Source organism: Heterocephalus glaber, unplaced genomic scaffold, assembly GCF_053883595.1.
Source record: "Heterocephalus glaber isolate CG9 unplaced genomic scaffold, H.glaber_assembly_v1.0 deba00001600, whole genome shotgun sequence".
Lineage (NCBI taxonomy): Eukaryota > Metazoa > Chordata > Mammalia > Rodentia > Bathyergidae > Heterocephalus > Heterocephalus glaber.
In genome coordinates this window covers 1,295,751-1,314,125 of record NW_028258372.1, presented here as the reverse complement: position 1 = coordinate 1,314,125, position 18,375 = coordinate 1,295,751, and the positions used below count along the sequence as shown (strand labels likewise).

Here is an 18,375-nt window from a genome sequence, read left to right as displayed (position 1 = left end):
GAGCAGGGGTTTCCTGATCACCACTCACAAGGTGTGACTTTCACATAGTCCTCTGTTTCTTTTGGCCTCAAATGCTCTGTTTTTAAAAGAGGATAAGTTTCTTAGAGAACACTGTGACCTAAATGCCTCTCTTAATGTATGGTGCACAATCATCATGACTCCCTTTCAGTGAGGGCTACACTGAAGAGGAACTGCACTGCAAGAGGAACTGGGTTCTTTCAGGGGTTTGTGTTTTGGGGTTGCTCGATTGCACTTTTCCTCGGTGATGTCTAAGACTTCTTCTATATCTCCCTGACTTAACTTTATCTTGTCTTCGAGACTCATTTAATAAATATTAAGTTCAATGTGGTCAGAAATTTCCATCACCACCAATGGTTCATTGTGATCTTACCAACTGGCCTGGAAGAAAGGACACAGGCTGGGCCGATGGTCCTAGACTCAGTCTGGCTACCCTAAATCCCAGTGTCAGCACCACCTACTGCTTGGTTTGTCCATGTGCTTCACTTGTGATTTGACTCTACTCTTCGCTGTCTTTTTTCTTTACCACAAATGATCTTGGTTGTTCAAACTACAGCACTGGTATTGACAAAAGCGAGACAAAAATGGTTTCATTCTATGAAATCTATGGCTCTTTTTAAAAATTATTCTTTTATTGGTACATTTTAGGTACACAATACATTTATATTTATTATTGGGTGCTTGTACCTGTACATGATGAATCTTGGTTCTTATTTTTTCCCCATTACCTATGGACCCTTCACTCCCTCCACCCTTCCCTATTTACATAGACTTTGTTTCCATTTTTTTCTTTTTTCATAATTTTTCCTTTCCTTTTTTCCCCTTCCACTTCCCCTACCCCTTTGGACATTTTCTTCCTATTTCAAATTATCAATTATTTATTTTAATCGTTTTAATCCTTATTTACACTTTCAGTTTCTCACACTAGAGAAACTATTCAGTATTTACACGTGTGTCCTATTTATTTCACTTAAGAGTATGGCCTCAATATCCATCCATTTAGCTATAAATGTCTCTAGTTTCTCATTCTTTATGGCTGAGTAGTACTCCATTTTATGAAAAAAACCACATCTTTATCCAGTTTCCAGTTGATGGGCACTTGGGCTGTTTCCAAGCTTTAGCTATTACAAACTGTGCCGCTATAAACATAGGTGCACATATATCGCTGTGGTATGATTCTTTTAATTCTTTGGGGAAGATCCCCAGCAGTGGAAAAGCTGGGTCAAATGGGACCTCTACTCCTAGTTCTTTAAGGTATCTCCACACTGATTTCCACAGTGGTTGCACCAGTCTGTACTCCCACCAACAATGGAGAAGGGTTCCTTTCTCCCCACACCCCCACCAGCATTTGTTATTGGTTCATTTCTTGATAGCAGCCATTCTTTCTAGTGTGAGGTGGAATCTCAGCATTGTTTTCATCTGCATCTCTGGAATGACCAGTGATGTTGAACATCTTTTCATATATTTATTTGCTGCTCTTAATTCTTTGTCTGAGAAATGTCTGTTCAGTTCAGATGCCCACTTTTGAATTGTGTCTTTGAATTTTGAGGGTCTGATTTTTTTCAATTCTTTATATATTCTAGATAGTAGTCCTTTGTCTGAGTACAGCTGCTAAAATTTTTTTTCCGTATTGTAGGTTGTCTCTTAGCTCTGTTGGTGGTTTCTCTTGCAGTGCAGATGCTTTTTAATATGATGAGATCCCAGTTGTTGATTCTTTGTGCTAGTTCCCATGCTACTGAGGTTTTGTTCATAAAGTCTTTTCCTATGCAAACGTCTTCAAGCGTTCTACCTAACTTATCTTCCAGAAAGTTTAGTGTTTCTGTTATAATATTTAGATCTTTAATCCACTTCAATCTTAGTTTAGTACATGGTGATAGATATGGATCTAGTTTTAATCTTTGGCAGATTGAAATCCAGTTTTTCCAACACCATTTATTAAATAGTCTATCTTTCTTCCAATGAGAGTGGTTGGCTCCTTTGTCAAAGATGAGATGGCTGAGTATGTCTGAAGTTGTTTCTGCATCTTCTAATCTATTCCACTGATCCTCGGGTCTGTTTCTTTGCCAGTACCATGCTGTTTTTATCACAATAGCTTTGTTGTATAGTTTAAAGTTGGCAATTGTGATACCCCCAGCCATGTCTCTGTTGCCTAGAATTGCTTTTGCTATTCTAGGTCTCTTCTGGTTCCAAACGAATTTTTGGATTGTTTTCTCTAGTTCTGTGAAGTCCTATGGCTCTTTATTTAAAATATTTAACATCTTATTTTGTAAAAGGTAGCATAAAAAAAGGAGAAGGAGAGAAATGAAGATTGAAATCAGTATGGACAGAAAGCAAGAAGGAGTGTCCACATTAGTCCAGAGCAAGGAAATGGGAGCTAAGGGGCAGACTTGTTTTGCCAGCTTGACTTTTCCTCCATCACTGAAGAACCTGTAGCCTAGACTGGGGGTGCTCATTCTGCTCACAGGGCACTCCTCCCTCTCCCCTGACAGCCAAGTGCCCTTCCTGAGCCTGGCATCACCTGTCCTGGGGTGTCTTCTGTTGTCTCCCTCCCCTCCAGCCCTGTGTGCTCCATGCTTCCCTCTCTCAGGCTGACCTCTCCCCTTTCCTGTCTCTCCCACCCTCCAGCTGGTGGAGACCATCCTGGTCCTCAGTACAGTGCCCCCTGATGGTGCTCCTGGGTCCACTGCAAATCAGCCCTCCTCAGCCAGCCAGCTCCACGTACCCCATGCCCAGCAGCCTCCCGGGCATGGTGACTGTCATGCTATCCCTCATGGGTCTGCTTTGCAGGAAATGCTATAACAGGCTCAGAGGTAAAGAGAGTTTCTCCATCTTGGCATGATTTTCCACATCCATTACTTCTGGGAGCTGAGATGTGGAAATATCAAGCACTGAGATGTGATCAGGTGACAAGAGTCTGGCTGTGATTCACTCCCTGTCCAGGCTGCAGGCACTGCCCAGTGGAGCTTCCCCTGGGTCCTGCAGTGGGCACCTCTGCAGGGGGACACCCGTTCTATGTGGCTGTGATTCCATGGAACCCAGGGGAGATTCAGGACCATGTTCAGGAAATGAGAGTTGGAATGGGCTGGCTCACTGCTAGGCGCTTTTCTGAGGACAGCACTCTAGAAGGAGCAGGAAGCTGCAGCTCGAGCTGCTTCCCAGGCTCACGGTTCAGGGGCGTTGAGTCAGTGGCCTGGGCTGGCTTTCTGGCTCTGCCACGTCCAGCTATGTGACCTTGAAGAAGTCACTCAGGTTCTCACAGGCTCCTTTCCTCACCTCCAAAGCATGTGAGAAGAATGTTAATACTCCTTAGCTTATTGTAAGGATAAAATGAACAAATGTGTATAAAGCACTTCTAGCAAGGCCCGGCCTCTAGTGCTTTACAAGCATCATCTATCATATTAGTCTTACATTTTTATTGAATACCTGTTATGTGCCCAGAACTAGGCAGGGGAGGTGTGGAAAGAGGCCAGCCAGGTGGTGCTGATTAACTCGTCTTCCTCCTGAGCTGACTGGCACAGGTGAGTGTTTCAGGTGGGGAGAACCAGGCCCCGCTCATCACCATGGCCCACCCACCGAGGAAGATGTGACACCCGAGTTTCTCAGACACCATTGTCATGACGAATGGCTGTCACTTTGAGCATCTGGGATTTCTTTCAACTGATTTTAAGACTTTTCATGAAAAACTGATAGAGGACACTGTGCAAGAATTTTTCCTCTCTGTCTGTTTTTTTCTCCCCAGTAATGGGATTGAACCTAGGACCATTGCACTGAGCTACATACCCAGGCCTTTTTCATTTTTGAGACAGTCTTGCCATCCTCCTGCCTCAGCCTCCTTCATGAAGCAACTGGGTCTAGGTATGATGTAAAACCATGAACACCTGTCAGATGACACCATTAGGCTAACTGGCCATTTGAGGGAACATCGTTTCCCACAAACCAAGGAATGGCTCTGCCTGCACACAGTGCTAGGAGGTGGCTCCCATGCACACCTTCTGTGAGGACCCCGTTCCCAGTGGGAAGCCCAGCCTGGCCATGCATGGGATCCTCCTCCCGGTATCCTCATTGCCGCCCTCCACTGTCAGTGTCCCGGCTCACCACGGTGCACACTGGTCTCTCAGGGCTGAGAAATGAACACTGGTCTCTCCGGTCACACAGGGTAGGGGCTCTAAGCCAAAGCGTCCTGTTGAAGTGGGCTTTCCCAGATGCTCATGATGAGTAATTACTTCTCCTTCCCTCTGAAATTATCATTCCTCACATCCACCCAGCTCTGCATATTCACAGAACACCTTAGCATCGGTTGGTGGATTTTCTCAACCACCATATGCATTGACCAAGATACGTGTACCAATGATAATGATGCAATAATAATCATACATGATTTTAAAAACCCACTCTAGTTGAAAGCTCACTCTTTACCAGTTACCAGGCCAAATGCTCTGTATGGATTATCCAGTTTGACTTTGTCTGCTTTCGGGTGTGATAACTGAATACCACAAACCAGGTAGTTTATGGAGGAACAGTTCTTAAGCTCACAGTTCTGAGGGCCTTGGGGGAGAAGGCACTTCTGGCGAGGCCCTTGCTGCCCTAGGTACTCTCGGGAGAGGTGGCACAGGGCATCCACGGCAAGACCCATGCCAGATTGGCTCTCTTGTCCCCTTCTTCCAAAGCCACTGATGCCACCATAGGGACTGCACTGCATGACCTCATTGAATCCCAGTTCCTTCCCAAACTGCCCACCTCAAAAGACATTGACACGTGGATTCTCGGGACACCTCCCATCCATAGTACATTTGTCTCAGCAAGCCTGGGACTATCCCCGTTGAAAGACGAGGAATCCAAAGCTCCGAGAGATGAAGTAGCTTGTTCCCACATCATGTAGAACTCCAGGGACAGCTCAGCTCTGGGACCTTGACTTTTTCTAAGGCATCATGCTGTTTCTCAGCATCTCCAAGTCCTGGGGTGGGGAGGGGCATCTAAAACCACTTGTAGCTTTCAGAGCTCATGCTCCTGGGCCCAAAGGAGTCAGCATAGCAGTCAGTCGCGGCCTTGCCCACAGCCCAGCATTTCTGCACAAAACAAAGACCTCTCATCACCAAAGGTGGACGGCACGATCCCAGTTGGAAATGACTAAAGGATTCTTCGCTTCTGAGGCAAGGGCTGAATCTCCTCCCAGTTAACTCCCGTTCCACTAGCGTGCTCTGCCCACATCATGCAGACTATGGCATTTGGCAAAAGCTCTTAAATTTGGCACGCTCCGCACTCCTCCTGGATCCACGAGATAACATAACCAAATGTTTTCTGATGCTGTAAGGAATGAATATTTTGCAGGTAGAAGGAAATGTAAACATTCTCCCCTCCAGGGGACTCGCTCCATCCAATCCCAAGGGCAAAACGCTTCACTCCCTCTTGACCCCTTTAAAGGTTAAATGTGGGCAAGGGCCCGGATAAATGGTCACAATGCAAATAAAGTCATGTAAATAAATGCATCTCTGGTCTACACGGTCTGGTGATGCCAAATATACCATCTGCACCATTTCTCACGATGAGCTGAATTTTTTTCCCCTGCATGTCCCAAGCAATGAGAATATGACCATGCTTTTGCAAACCGAGACATGCATCATTTGACACTCTTGGAAATTTCTTTAAAATTTCAGACTCATAGAAAATCAGTGGCATTTGTATTTTTCTAGGTTGAGTTGCTGTTGAAAGAAAGGGAGAAATCTCAGTAGAAGGTAACAGGGCACACATCCAGGGCCTGAGAGGGCGCTTGCTGTCTCTTGTGGTTTTGAGTCCATTCTACTTGGATCTGCAGTCCACGCAGCCTCATTTTGCCCACTTACTGTCATTCACTCAGAAAAAGGACTATTGACGTCCAGACTTGTTGGGTGCCATGTTAAGTGTTCTGGATGCAAAGATAAGAAAAACAGAGTACTTCCTTTAGAGGGTCATTCCCTGTGCTGTGACAGTTGGCTTATTATGAATTATGGATAACTCATGAAAAAAATCAGGGGTTTATAATCAGAATCACTTGGGAGCTTCTTAAGACTACACATGACCATTATTTATTCCTTTGGATAATAATAGGCTAAGATGGGACACCAGCATCTGCATTTTTTATTTTTATTTCTATTAGTGCAGCTTTGCAGTACATAATGTTTACATTCCTCATGAGGAGTTGGAACATGTACATTACACATCTCAATTCTTTTTTATCTCCTTACCCCTCATTTCTTAGTCCCCTTCCTTTTTGCAGAAGACCTATCCCCCTACTTCCTACTGTCTATCCTTTATTTTACTCTTTATTTTTACTCTGGGTTTCTTAGATAAGAAAAACCATGTGATATTTAAGCTTGTGTGTCTCATTTATGTCACTTAACATAATGGTATCAAGATGCATCCATTTTCCTACAAATGACTCAAGCTTATCTTTCTTTATGGTAGCGTTCCATTGTGTAAATACCACATTTTCCTTATCCACTCACCTGTTACCAGACAAACAGGCTGCTCAAAACAAAATGAAACTTCAGATCTAGCATTAGCAAATGTGTTCTACCATGAGCCAGGTAGTAAGCATTTTTAGTTTTGTAGGTTGTACAGTTTCTGTTGCAACTCCTCACCTCTGCCGTTGTGGCAGGAAAGCAAGCATAGACAAGGTGAGGGGCTGCTCTTGGGTCAAGGTTACTGATACAAAGACCGCAGCTTTTGCACTAGACATGGTCTGCAAGCACCTGATCTAGAAGATTCCTAGCATCATTAACAAGGCTTCAGAACTACACGGGTGGAAAATATTGACAGGTACAACCCTCTCTTCTACCTTTGCACTTCTCCATCACTGTTCTTACCCCGCAACATAGTACAGGAAACTTTTTATCATTCCTCCAATACAACCTATGCATGCTTACATTAAATCACATCAAATACTTTTCCAAGACCCATAATTTAAACTCTGCTCTTTACAGGCAGTGTTTTACTAGATACAATCTAAGCAAGGCATGTTCAGTCCTTGGCCCGAAGCTGCACACATCCCTGAATAGCTGAGGAGGCGGCCCCACAAGATCCTAAACTTTTAACATTATTATGAATATTTTTACTGATATATTTTGTGACCCAATTGTGTGGGGCATAGCACGGACTGCAAGGCGGCAATGGAAGGCCGTGTAGGGGAAGGCAGTGTGGGGCCAGCTTCGTCTCCTGCCAGCCTGCGAATGCCGCACGACGCGCAATCAGCCCACGCAAATCCTCAGACTTCACAGGAGGCTGTGCAGCTTGGTGAGTACGGCTCAACGACTACAAATGACAGTGTTCCAACCTCCCTCCATGTGTGTTCCTGCGAAGACAGGCATTTATTGTCATTAAGCACACAGCTAAGTCTTCTTGTTTAATTATTGAACTTGGGCAACCACTTCCACTGAACCAGATACTGATGCATTAGTTTCATAAAAACAGGGTCACACAGCACACTAGTTTTGTTTGTGTTGTCCCGCCCTTTTAAAGGTTGTAATAAAAATATTAAAAATAAAGGAAGTTTTGTTACTTATATACATTAATTTTATATTTTGTATTTGTCTAAAGATAATTCCTCTTCACTCAGTGCAGCCCAGGAAAGCCAAAAGTTTCGACAACAGCAGTCTAAACCAAGAAATCAGTCTAATTAGGTTCCAATTTTATTTTTGAGATCAGAAAAAATCATTACAACCTTGCATTTGATAGTCTGGTAGAGGAAAAAGAGAAATATATGTTAATATACGTACATGTATATGTGCATAAATGCTTACATTTTGACTTTGCCAGAGTTTTATGACATAATAAGTGGACGTATTCATCCAAATATTGTGGAACGGAATTTTGTGGGAGAACCAAAAGACTTACATGATAGGTGCTATGTAGTGAGGGAGCCCAGCTGTAGGTGCAGCTCATTCTTCCTGGGTGAATGTAGGGTGGAGAAAGTGGGAGGAAGGGAGAGCACCTGAGAGTTCAGGAAGACCCACAGCACAGAAGTTGCACTTGTGCTGGGCACTGTGGGGTCAGTAGGAGTTCTCCCTGCAGCCAAGGGGCAATCGAGCAGATTCTGCAAGAGCAGAGTCAGGAACAGCCTTTTACATTTAAGGAAAGATGGCCAGGCTGTTCTGACATCACAGCAAGGCGCAAGGGGACAGAAGGAGGAAAGCAGTAGGTGCTGCCTGGGGGCGAGCCAGGTCACATGGAGAAGGTACTGTGGGTAATGCTAAAGCTTTGAGGTTTCTTTAATGGGCTGGGAGAAACCAAGTAAGTTTGGAAGCAAGGAACTGACTTGATCTGAGCTGAGTTTTAGGAATAGGTGTGCATTACTCAGCTTTGCATTACTATAACAAAACAGTAGAGGCAACGGACTTTATGGAAAGCAAATGTTTCACTCACTGTTTTGGAGCTTGGCAGGCACGGGACCCACCTTGATTCCATTCTGTGAGGAGCTCGTGCTGGTGGATGGTGACGGCGGGGTGGGTACCAGAGCCAGCTGCCTCATCCGGAGCAGAAGCAGAGAAAATAAGGGCGTGATCCTTTTATAGTGAACAGTCCTCCCACAAGAGCTTCAGGGGTCACACGTGAACTACCTCTGTCCCCATTGACCTAGGGACCTTCCTTGTCCCCCATCTGCAAGGTTTCACCTCTCCCAGCAGTGCCTCCTGGGGACCGAGGAGACTTTAACCCCCAGGAACCCTTGGGGGACATGGAGACCACACCTGAACCCTAGCGGTCTGAGGAGGAGACTTTGTAGACCTGAGATGCTTCCCTGTCAGAGTCAGGACCAGTGGCCCTCGAAGTCTTTTGGTCCCAGCCACCTCCCACTGTCTCCACTGACACGCACCTTTTGTGGTAAGAACACGTGGCCACCATGGTTTCCTCAGGGAGCTCCCCCAGGCCTGCACATGCCGGGGCTCCATTGGGTTTCTCGAGCTTTCTCACTGGTGGAGTTTGTGTGCGTGTGAGGACCTGACTGTCAGGTCCTGTTTCCCATCAACGCTTGTGTTCCCCAGGGCCATCCGCCCTGTCCCTGCTCAGCTCCCAATCACAGCCAGCAGCTGTGCCCTTCCCAGGCCTGCTTAGCCCACCTCTGCTCCCTCCGTAGGGCCTCGCCTGCCCTCCTGGACTCCCCTCAGGCTGTCTCAGAAGCAGACTTCCAGGAGATCAAAAGAGGAAGAACAGGGCTCCCGTTGCTGGAAAGGTGGGCCATGTGAGCTGGGCCCCTGATGCAGAACCCAGCACCCCGGAGCAGATAAGGCTTTCTGTAGCTTAAGAGACCATTTCCGTCTTCTAGGAATGCTAGGAAATCCTGATGAGGCCCTGCCAGGCTAAGAACCAGCTCCACGGTGCTCTCTGCTCAAGCCTGGGAACTAAGAATGATCATGTGGCTCCTCTCTTAGGAAGCTGATTTCCCAAAGCCATGCAAGGGAAGGAATAAATCCTTCCTAGCCATGCTCAGTGCTGCAGAGGAGATCTTTCTCTCTCCTGGTGGCCTGGGCTTCAGGGCTAGGAGAAATCGGCCCTTCTAAGGGGAGAGAAAAGACAGAGGCAACCCTTGGCTTGCCTTCTTTCTGGTCATACAAGAGTGAGTTACTAGGATAAGAAAGCAATTTTTTTTTCTATTCTGCTTCCACAATCATCTTTCTTGTCCATTTCTATTTCATTCCCATTTAGCCATAAACCGGAAAAGTCTTCAGTCCGCTTTTCTCTGGTTTGTTTTCCATCACTTTAAATTGAGAACGCAAATCCTTGTTTACTTGTTAATAACTCAGAGTTACTTATGATTATTTACAAACAAAAACAAGAACCACTGATCATTAAAATTGTTGGTTACCATTTATGAGAAAAGATCCTATTACCGTGGATCATTTTGTATTATTTTAAAAAGTTGTAGGTCTGTTGCGCTCAAATATTGGGTTTGTATAACTGGGCTTTGGAATAGTTGAAGAAAAATTGAAAACTCTTTGGATATAAATTGGAGAAACAAAAGGAAATGTTAAGAACCAAGGTGCAATCTACTATCGCCCTTGAGTTGAGTGATGGAAATATAACGTAGTGCACCACGCAAACGGCCATCTTTAAACTGCAGACCTCCGCTTCTATGTGAGGAGCAGGGCAGAAGTGCTCCGAAGGAGCTCAATTTTTAAATCCCTTTAAAAATCAGGACAAAGAGTGGCATATTATTAAACGAAAATGTTTTAAAACGAAAAGTATTGTGTGTCACGTGGCAGAAGATCAGATTTTTATTAATGCAAGTTTTAAATGCTGATTAATCCTCTGGAGAGTCAGTTTTCCAAGGCGTTGGATTGTATTCAAGTGTTTTTTCAAAATGGCACGTTGCTTCCATTATTCTGAATATTAATTGAACAACATTATAGCCAAGGATACAAAGCAAGATTTAAAACATGATTACAGCTGTCAGTGCTTACATCTAAATAAGTCACTGCAAATTCAAGCACAGAGGAGGAAAGTGTTGTAAATCGGTCTTATCAGAAGAGGGAAGCCATCTCTTAGCCTTTTGTAAAAATGAATTTGATGTGTTAGGGTCTCAAGAAAGCTTGAGCTGTGACTTGGTCTCATATTTATATGGGCAGTTATCAGAAATCAGAGTTGCATTTTTGACTTGTGATTTGGGACAACACGAAGGACATTTTCTTTATGAGGGGAAGGAGGAGACAACCAAAAAATATTATCTAGTTGATAGAATTTTCCCCTTTCCTTATTTTATGTTAGTATTTTTGGTCTCTGTCTATACTCAAAAATCAAAGAATTAGCCAAATTGAATCAAACAAATTATCACTGTGTTTTCAAAACAACTCATTAAGCTCAGTGTGGAGCAACTGCAAAGGACTAATGACTTCTTTTCACAATAATCAATTGTTTGTCTAAATTCAACTTTGTTTATTTCTCAGATCCGGTTTGGGGATAGCTAAAATCCCCTTCCCCCGCAGCAGAACTAAGTAAAATATTGTCCCCTGTTAACAACCATGGGGAATTTTAGTTTTGTTTTGTTTCCTTAAATGGTTGCTGTATATTTGAGTGATAGCTCTTTGTTCGAAACGGTGCATCAGCCACTTGCACAGTTAATTCTAATGAGATAAATGGCATTATGAAGGGAATATTAAAAATTTACAGCCCTCTTTACCAAGTTTATTTGTCAGCCATACATTCTGAATATTGCATAGCATGCACACACACACACACACCAAAGCATACAGTCCTAATGATGAAGAAGCTATGAGGAGATAATGATGCAATCATAACACGTCGGATGGAGTTTGCATATCTCGGCGGCTGTTTGGCATGTCATTTAATCAGATTGTGCCAAACTGGCAGAATCACACAATACGTTAGTGTAAAGGGTCCACAGTTTAAGGGGAAAATCTAGAAGTGTTAACTATACACTGTCTAATTATACAACCTTACCGTCCCAGAATGTGATTTCAGAAACCATCTCTGACATATGGGAAAAGGGTAGAACAGCTGGTCATTAAGGTTTTCTCAAGACTATTTAGCAACACACTTGAATGTAATTAAAGTGAGACACTAAATACTGCATTTGTGGTACAATGTATTTTTAATTTTTATGGCATGTGGTAAAAGTAAATAGATGCAAAGCATTCAAGTTTCTCCATTCGGCATCCAACTTGTCAAAGATGCACTGTGGGTTTGGCTGACTGCAGGCAGGGTCCTGGTATCAATCATAGACATCCATTTGTGCCACTTAAGGCTGTCTTTAAGGGACTGAATGTGGCAATGCTCAAAGGAAAAATCCAGTTGGAGCTCCTAAACAAAGCAGGAGATTCATTCATTCATTCATCCATTCATTTGTTCATTCAGGCATTCATGCAAATATCCCTGCATTCATTCATCAAACACAGATGGGCAGTATCTGAAGCAAATGAAGACAGGATCTGTGCCCTGAAGTTGCTCGCCATTTCCTGACCTTATAGACTGTGACAGAAGCCTAAGGGCGCAACAGGAGTGGCAGCATGGGGCACCTGGTCCCATTGGAGATGTCCTCTGAGTAGGATTTGTCCCAAGGCAGGGGCAAATTCATGGGAACCAGGGGTGAAGAGTTTGGGGTATGGGCCAAAGATCAGTCCAAACAGAAAGAGCAGCTTAAGCAAAGGCTTGCAGGTGACATGATATTTTAATTTGAATATAATCTTAGCATTTATAGAACATTTAAAATGTTCAGGCACTGGGATATGCATTATCTCATTTACTTTTCCTAGCAACCCTGTGTGGTATTATTACTATCTATAGTTTACAGATGTGGAAGGTAATGGGTTAGTCCACAGCAAAGGAGTGAATGGGTAAGTGGACCAAGATTTAAATTCAGATTTTTCTATAAATACACATGTATGTATAATACCCATTGTATCTCTCTCTATATCTATCTATCTATCTATCTATCTATCTATCTATCTATCTATCTATGTATATATATGATCACAGAAGTTTATTTTTCAAAGAACTTACTGTGTAAACTCATTAGTGCTTATAAAATCCTGTGATGGAGAAAATAAAAAGTCAAGCTATAGACTGGGAAAGAATCTTTGCAAATCACATATTTGACCAAGCATTAGTATCTAGAATACATAAAGAATTCTCAAAACTCACCAGTAAGAAAACAAATCATCCAATTAAGTAAATAAATGAAATATTTGAAAACTTCACCAAAGATACACATGGTAAAGATGTGAAAAGTACTCAACATCCTTAACTATGAGGGAAATGCAAATTAAGCCACTGTGAAATACCACTACTTATATTGGAATGGCTAAAATGACAACAGTATCGAGTGTTAGGGAGGATATGGAGCAACTGGAACTCTCATACACTGCTAGAGGGAATGCAAAATTAGACAGACACTGTGGAAAAGTGGCAATTTTTAATAGACTTAAAAGTGGCACAGTAGACCCACTCTTAGCTCTTTACCCTAGAAAAATGAGAGATTAACGTCACATACCAACATGTATAGGAATAGTTAGAGCAGCATTATTCATAATCTTCAAAACTAGAAACAAGTCAAATGTTCTTCAACAAGTAAAATGATAAGCTATCCTATATTCATATGTAAGCAATGGAACGCTACTGAGCCATGAAAAGGGATGAACTATTAATACACAACATGGAAATATCTCAAAGGCCTTATGTTGAGTGAAAGAAGCCAGTCCCAACAGGTTACACATTGTATAGGGGTCTCAAAAAGGAAGCCTTATAGGAAAGGTTGCCCTAAGTTAGGGATGGTGGAGATGCTTTGACCACAAAAGGACCAACATGAAGGAATTAGCAGCACCTACTAATGAAAGCTTAGCAATGGATGGTCTCCACATGTGCTAAATGGGGAAATTGACCAGAAATGCATGCAATCTCTTAGGAGCTCGGCTCATTATGGGAAACACTTAAAATATGCTAGAACCACACTAGATCTGCCCAACTTCACATACAATGACCTAATTCTCCCAACATCCCTATGAGGAGTCCACTTCCATGTCTTTAAAAGGTAAGGTCAAAAACACAGTGAATAGGGCTAGGGATTTAGCTCAGTGGTTCTGCTGCCTGCCTTGCAAGCCCAAGGACCCGAGTTCGATCCCTGGTACAAAAAAAAACCAAAACAAAACAGTGAATGCTGCTGTCGAGTGCCAGCCAATGGAAAGGCAGTCTGGTAAAAACATTATGCTGTGTCCTCATCCATTTTATTCATGGATCTGGCACTGTGTGACTTCTGGTTCTTCCTCAAACTCAAAATGACCATGAAAAGTAAACATTTTGAATCAATTCAGGAAATCAAGATAGCTACAACAGTGTAACTAAAGACACTCATGAAAGAGGACTTCCAGAACTGTTTCAGAAAGTGGCAAGGTGGGATAAGTGTGTTCAAAGCAAGGGAGAGAACTTGGGGAGAATTAATGACAATATGTATTTTACTGGAATAAATGTTTAAAATTTAAATATTCACTGTATTTTTCCATCATACCTCATGGTTTTCCCGACATGCTATTGTAGGACCTTCTCTAATTAATATTGCCACTCAGCATTACAAAAGAGAGGATAATTTTTGAGGAAATGACATATAGCATGGGGGAATCATAAATTGTGATAAAAAGCCAGATCCAACTCACTCCAGGGCTGAGATCTTACTTGTAGGAATACTCAGATCCATGTTCTTTTTCTGTCCATGGACGTTTTATTCCTCACTAAGATTTCTCAAAGACAGTGTTGATGGAGAAGGAGAAGGAGGAGGAAAAGAAGGAGTAAAGGAGAAGGAGGTGGGCAGGAGGAAGAAGGCATAAAATTCAAACCAATCTATTTTACTTCTTACACCATCACCGAGAAAATGTTGGCCTTTGCCTACTAAGAAATTGACAAGTACTGTGGGCAGTGATTATCCTGCTGCCACTAGCACGAATGTCCAAGCTGATGTCCAGCTGCAGCCAGTGATCCTGGAGCTTCAGCCTCCTGACAGCATGGAGGAGTCACTCCTTCTGTCTCCTCTATGATTTCCTGACAGGTTGTCCTTCATCCCGGAGATGAGTTTGTTGACAAAAAGACGTGAACTTGGAGTTGCTTTTACAGTAAGAAAAACCGGATTTCGAGGGCCATCTGCATTCTCTCACTCTCTGCTAGGCTCTGTTGTCATCATAGCAAGGGGCACATTGGAGGACGTGGACTTTGGCCAAAGAACAAAAGATCCCTGACTGACCCACGAGGGTGCTGAACCCTGACCTCATTAGCATTGTTTTCTCATCACCTTGACTAACAGACAGCCAATTATGAACACTGCATCAGAGAAGGAAATCACCTCTTCACCTGGAGCCCAGAAAAGCCTACGGCTGCTGGTTTGTTAAGAACAGAATACCTCTCCAGTCAAACAGCATGGTGTCTACACCCACAAGCAGTTTCTAAGAATCTCCCCTGCCTTAGCCCACTTTAAACAGGCTTGTTGTCAATGTGCTTTCTGGTACGGAAGAGCACGAAGGCTTGGGGTGGGTATGCTGGAGTGACCCAGCTCGGCAAGACTCCTGGTGTGGGCCAAGTTCAATCCTAGCAGCTGTGAGCCCCACTGAGACTTTGGGTGGTTTCTTTTTCGCAGTCAATCCTGACTGCCTCACCAGAGAAGAGCATATGAGGCGTGAGCACAAAATACAGTGAATATTTACTTTTTAAAACTATATTACAGTAAAAGGCAAGTTGCCATTAATCCCGCTCAAAAAACTCCCTCTTGTTTCAAATGCACATATCCCATCATTCTTGCCACTTTCTGAAGCAGTGTCCAAAGTCCTCCTGTGATTGTCTATAGTTTCACTGTTGCAGCTGCCTCCATGTCCTGAATTGATTCGGACCATTTAGTTAATTTTCTCATTGCTGGGACAAAATAGCCAATACCATAACTGAAAGGAAGAAAGGTTTATTTTAGCTCATGTTTTAGTCCATAGCCAGCAGGCTCCAAGGCAGGACGGCATGGCAGAGGGGTATGATGGAGGAGAATCCTTCAGGGCATGGCATTGGGGACGCCCAGAGAGCGTGAAGGGAGGAGCTGGAAGACAGAGCCTTCCAGGCCAACATCCCAACATCACCTTGATGTGATGTGATGTTGGGCCTCTCCCAACGTCACATTCAGCCATAAACTCATCAGTGGACCAATCCCCTGGTGAGTGTCACTCCGACTATGATCCAGTCATCTCCTAAAAGCCTCAACTATGAGCATATGAAGCTTTCGGTGGACACCTGCATATAAACCATAACTGTCTTCGTGGTCATTTTGACTTTGAGGAAGAGCCAGAAGTTGCAGGGCACCCTATCTGGTGAATAAGGTGGATGAAGACACCACAGTGTTTTTATGATCTTTTTTGTCGGATGGCACTGGCAGCATCATTCACCACATTTTTTATTGTACCTCTTGTCATGTCCTCGGACAGAGCTAAATTCTTGGAGGACCTACAGCAACCTGATACTGATGAAGTTCTACAGTGCATCCACAACCACAGTGGGGCATGGAAGGACCCAATCCTTCAACAGTCCTCAAAAAAGTTGAATCCAGCAAAGTCCCTAATAGTGCCTTCAGCCGGTGTTCAACAAGAATGGGCTGCGTGGCTGCCACCATAGATTTGGCTCTCTTCCTTAAAGAGTCTTTTTTTAAGGCAGAAACAATGCAAGTACCATGCAAACATGAAACAGTAGGTACGCCAGGGTCAGTTTGTGTTGATGTGCCTCTAGATCCCATCGGACTGGACTCCAGAGAGCAGAGACATGAGTACCTTGGAAAAGTCAGAGGTCTTCACCAAAAAAATGTAGATTTTGTGTAGGACCTACAGAAAGGATAGATATTAGATGGAGCTAAAGAAAGGACATTTATGATCAGAAAAGCAGCATGAGCAATATCCTCAACGTAAGCTGTGTTAGACAAGCAGGACCAGCATGTGAGAGGACAGGAATGTCACCCAGTCAAACTAAGTTGGGGCAGGTGAGTCTTCCAGTATGGCAGGCTGAGTATTTTAAGCTTGATGGGGTAGAAATTAGAAAGGCATGGAATAATTTACACAGATGAAAGGATGGTATCAAAGAAAAGGAAGTGGGCAGAGCCAGGGGACCTAGATCAAAGTCCAGGAGGACCTTGGGATAAAGTGACAGCACCACTCCAAGGACACCCCACAGTCTGCTCCAGTTCTTGACATTTGTACCTCTGTGGATGCTGGGTATGGAACGTTCCCCAAAGACCAGTGTACTGAAGAGTTGGTTCTCAGCTTGGCACTCTTGGGGGGGGGGGGTAGAAATTTTAAGAGGTGGGGCCCAGTGCCCTGGAAGGCAAAATTGGGAGCTCAGCCCCACCTTCCTCGTTTTCTTGTACTCTGACCACAGGATGAGTGGCATTGCTACCTCATTTGCTTCCCTGTCACCGTGACTCGCTACAGGCTCAAAAGCAGTGGGGCCAACCAGGATAGAACTGAGTCCTCCAAAGCCATGAGCCAAAATAAACCTTTGCTCTTTAGCAGCTCATTATCTTAAGTATTTGTTACAGTAATGGGAAGCTCAGCAACACAGGGACTGGGAATGACTTGCATAATACTGAGAAATAAACTTCCGCTGAGTATCCAGTCTCAACTTCAACAGATATCAGCCTCCCACAGATGCTTAGTTCATTTTGTATTGCTGTGACACAACACCACAAACTGGGCCACTTAAACAGGAAAGAAGTTTATTTTGGCTCACACTTGTGGAGGTAGGAAAGCCTAGGAGCATAGTACCAGAGTCTGTCAGCTTCTGGTGAGGGCTTCACCATGGCAGGAAAGCAGAAAGGGAAGCAGGTGACTGCAAATCAGCACATGGCTGACCTGCTTATGCCAACCCACTCTTGTGGTAGCGGATCTAGTCCTGTGAGGTCTAACTCACTCCTGCAAGACCTAGTCCAGTCCGGAGAGAGCTCACTCACTCAGTCTTGAAAAAACTACACAAGTCAGTTCATGGTCTATCACCTCCCAGCTCTTAAAGATCTCATCTCATCTCAATACTGTTACATCGCAGACCAAACTTCTAGAACCCGAGCCTTTGGGGCACGAACAACATCTGGACGACCCAAAAGGCTCAGCAGCTCTGAGACCATTCTAGGTGAGGACTGAAAACAGCTGGGTTGCAGCGTTTGGAACTGTGGCTTCCTTTTTGCCGTACAAATTTTATTTTTTTGAATATCTGTGAAAACATTTTTGAATTTTTATTAGTACATGTTTGCAGTGCATAATGTTTCCCTCCCTTGTGCGGAAGTGGCACACGTACAGAACACATCTTAGTTTCTTTTCTCATCCCCTCGTCCTCTGGCCCCTCCCTTCATCTCCTGATCCCTTTCCCATCTGAGAAAGATCTGTCTCTCTACTTCCTATTGTTTATCTTTTATTTGTAATTTGAGTTTCTCATATAAGAGAAGCCATGTGCTATTTAAGCTTGTGTGTCTGATTTATTTCACTTAACATTATGCTCTCAAGAAACGCTCTACATTGCTGGCCATGAGAAAAATGCAAATTAAAACAACACTGATATCCCATCTTACCCCAGAAAGAGTGGTCATCATCAAGAAATCAAATAACAGATCTGGGAATTTAGCTCAGTGGCACCGCACCTGCCTGGCAAGCACAAGGTCCTGAGTTCAATTCCTGGTACACCCCCTCCCTACAAAAAAAGAAATCAAATAACAAATGTTGACAAGGCTGAGGGGAAAGGGAACCCTTGTGCATTGTTGGTAAGAATGTAAGCTAGTAGAACCACTATGGAAATCAGTGTGGAGATTTTTCAAAATCTAAGACTAGAAATTTCCTTTGATCCAGCTATTCACCTTAAAGGAAACTGTGGTCTTTC

General features: G+C 43.6%; 1 long non-coding RNA gene across 3 annotated transcripts in view; it reads right to left on the bottom strand.

Moving 5' to 3' along the window:
• Positions 1-634: 634 nt before the first annotated feature.
• LOC101718928 (uncharacterized) overlaps positions 635-18,375 on the bottom strand; it is a 52,877-nt gene continuing 35,136 nt past the window's right edge. The window contains exons 6-7 of one of the 3 annotated variants that reach the window (XR_015444462.1): positions 18,071-18,189; positions 635-17,715 (exon numbers count right to left, since the gene is read on the bottom strand). This is a non-coding gene — a long non-coding RNA (uncharacterized LOC101718928). Of the gene's footprint in view, positions 18,190-18,375 lie in introns of all 3 variants that reach the window. The other 2 variants (XR_015444463.1, XR_015444461.1) reach the window with 2 other exon arrangements.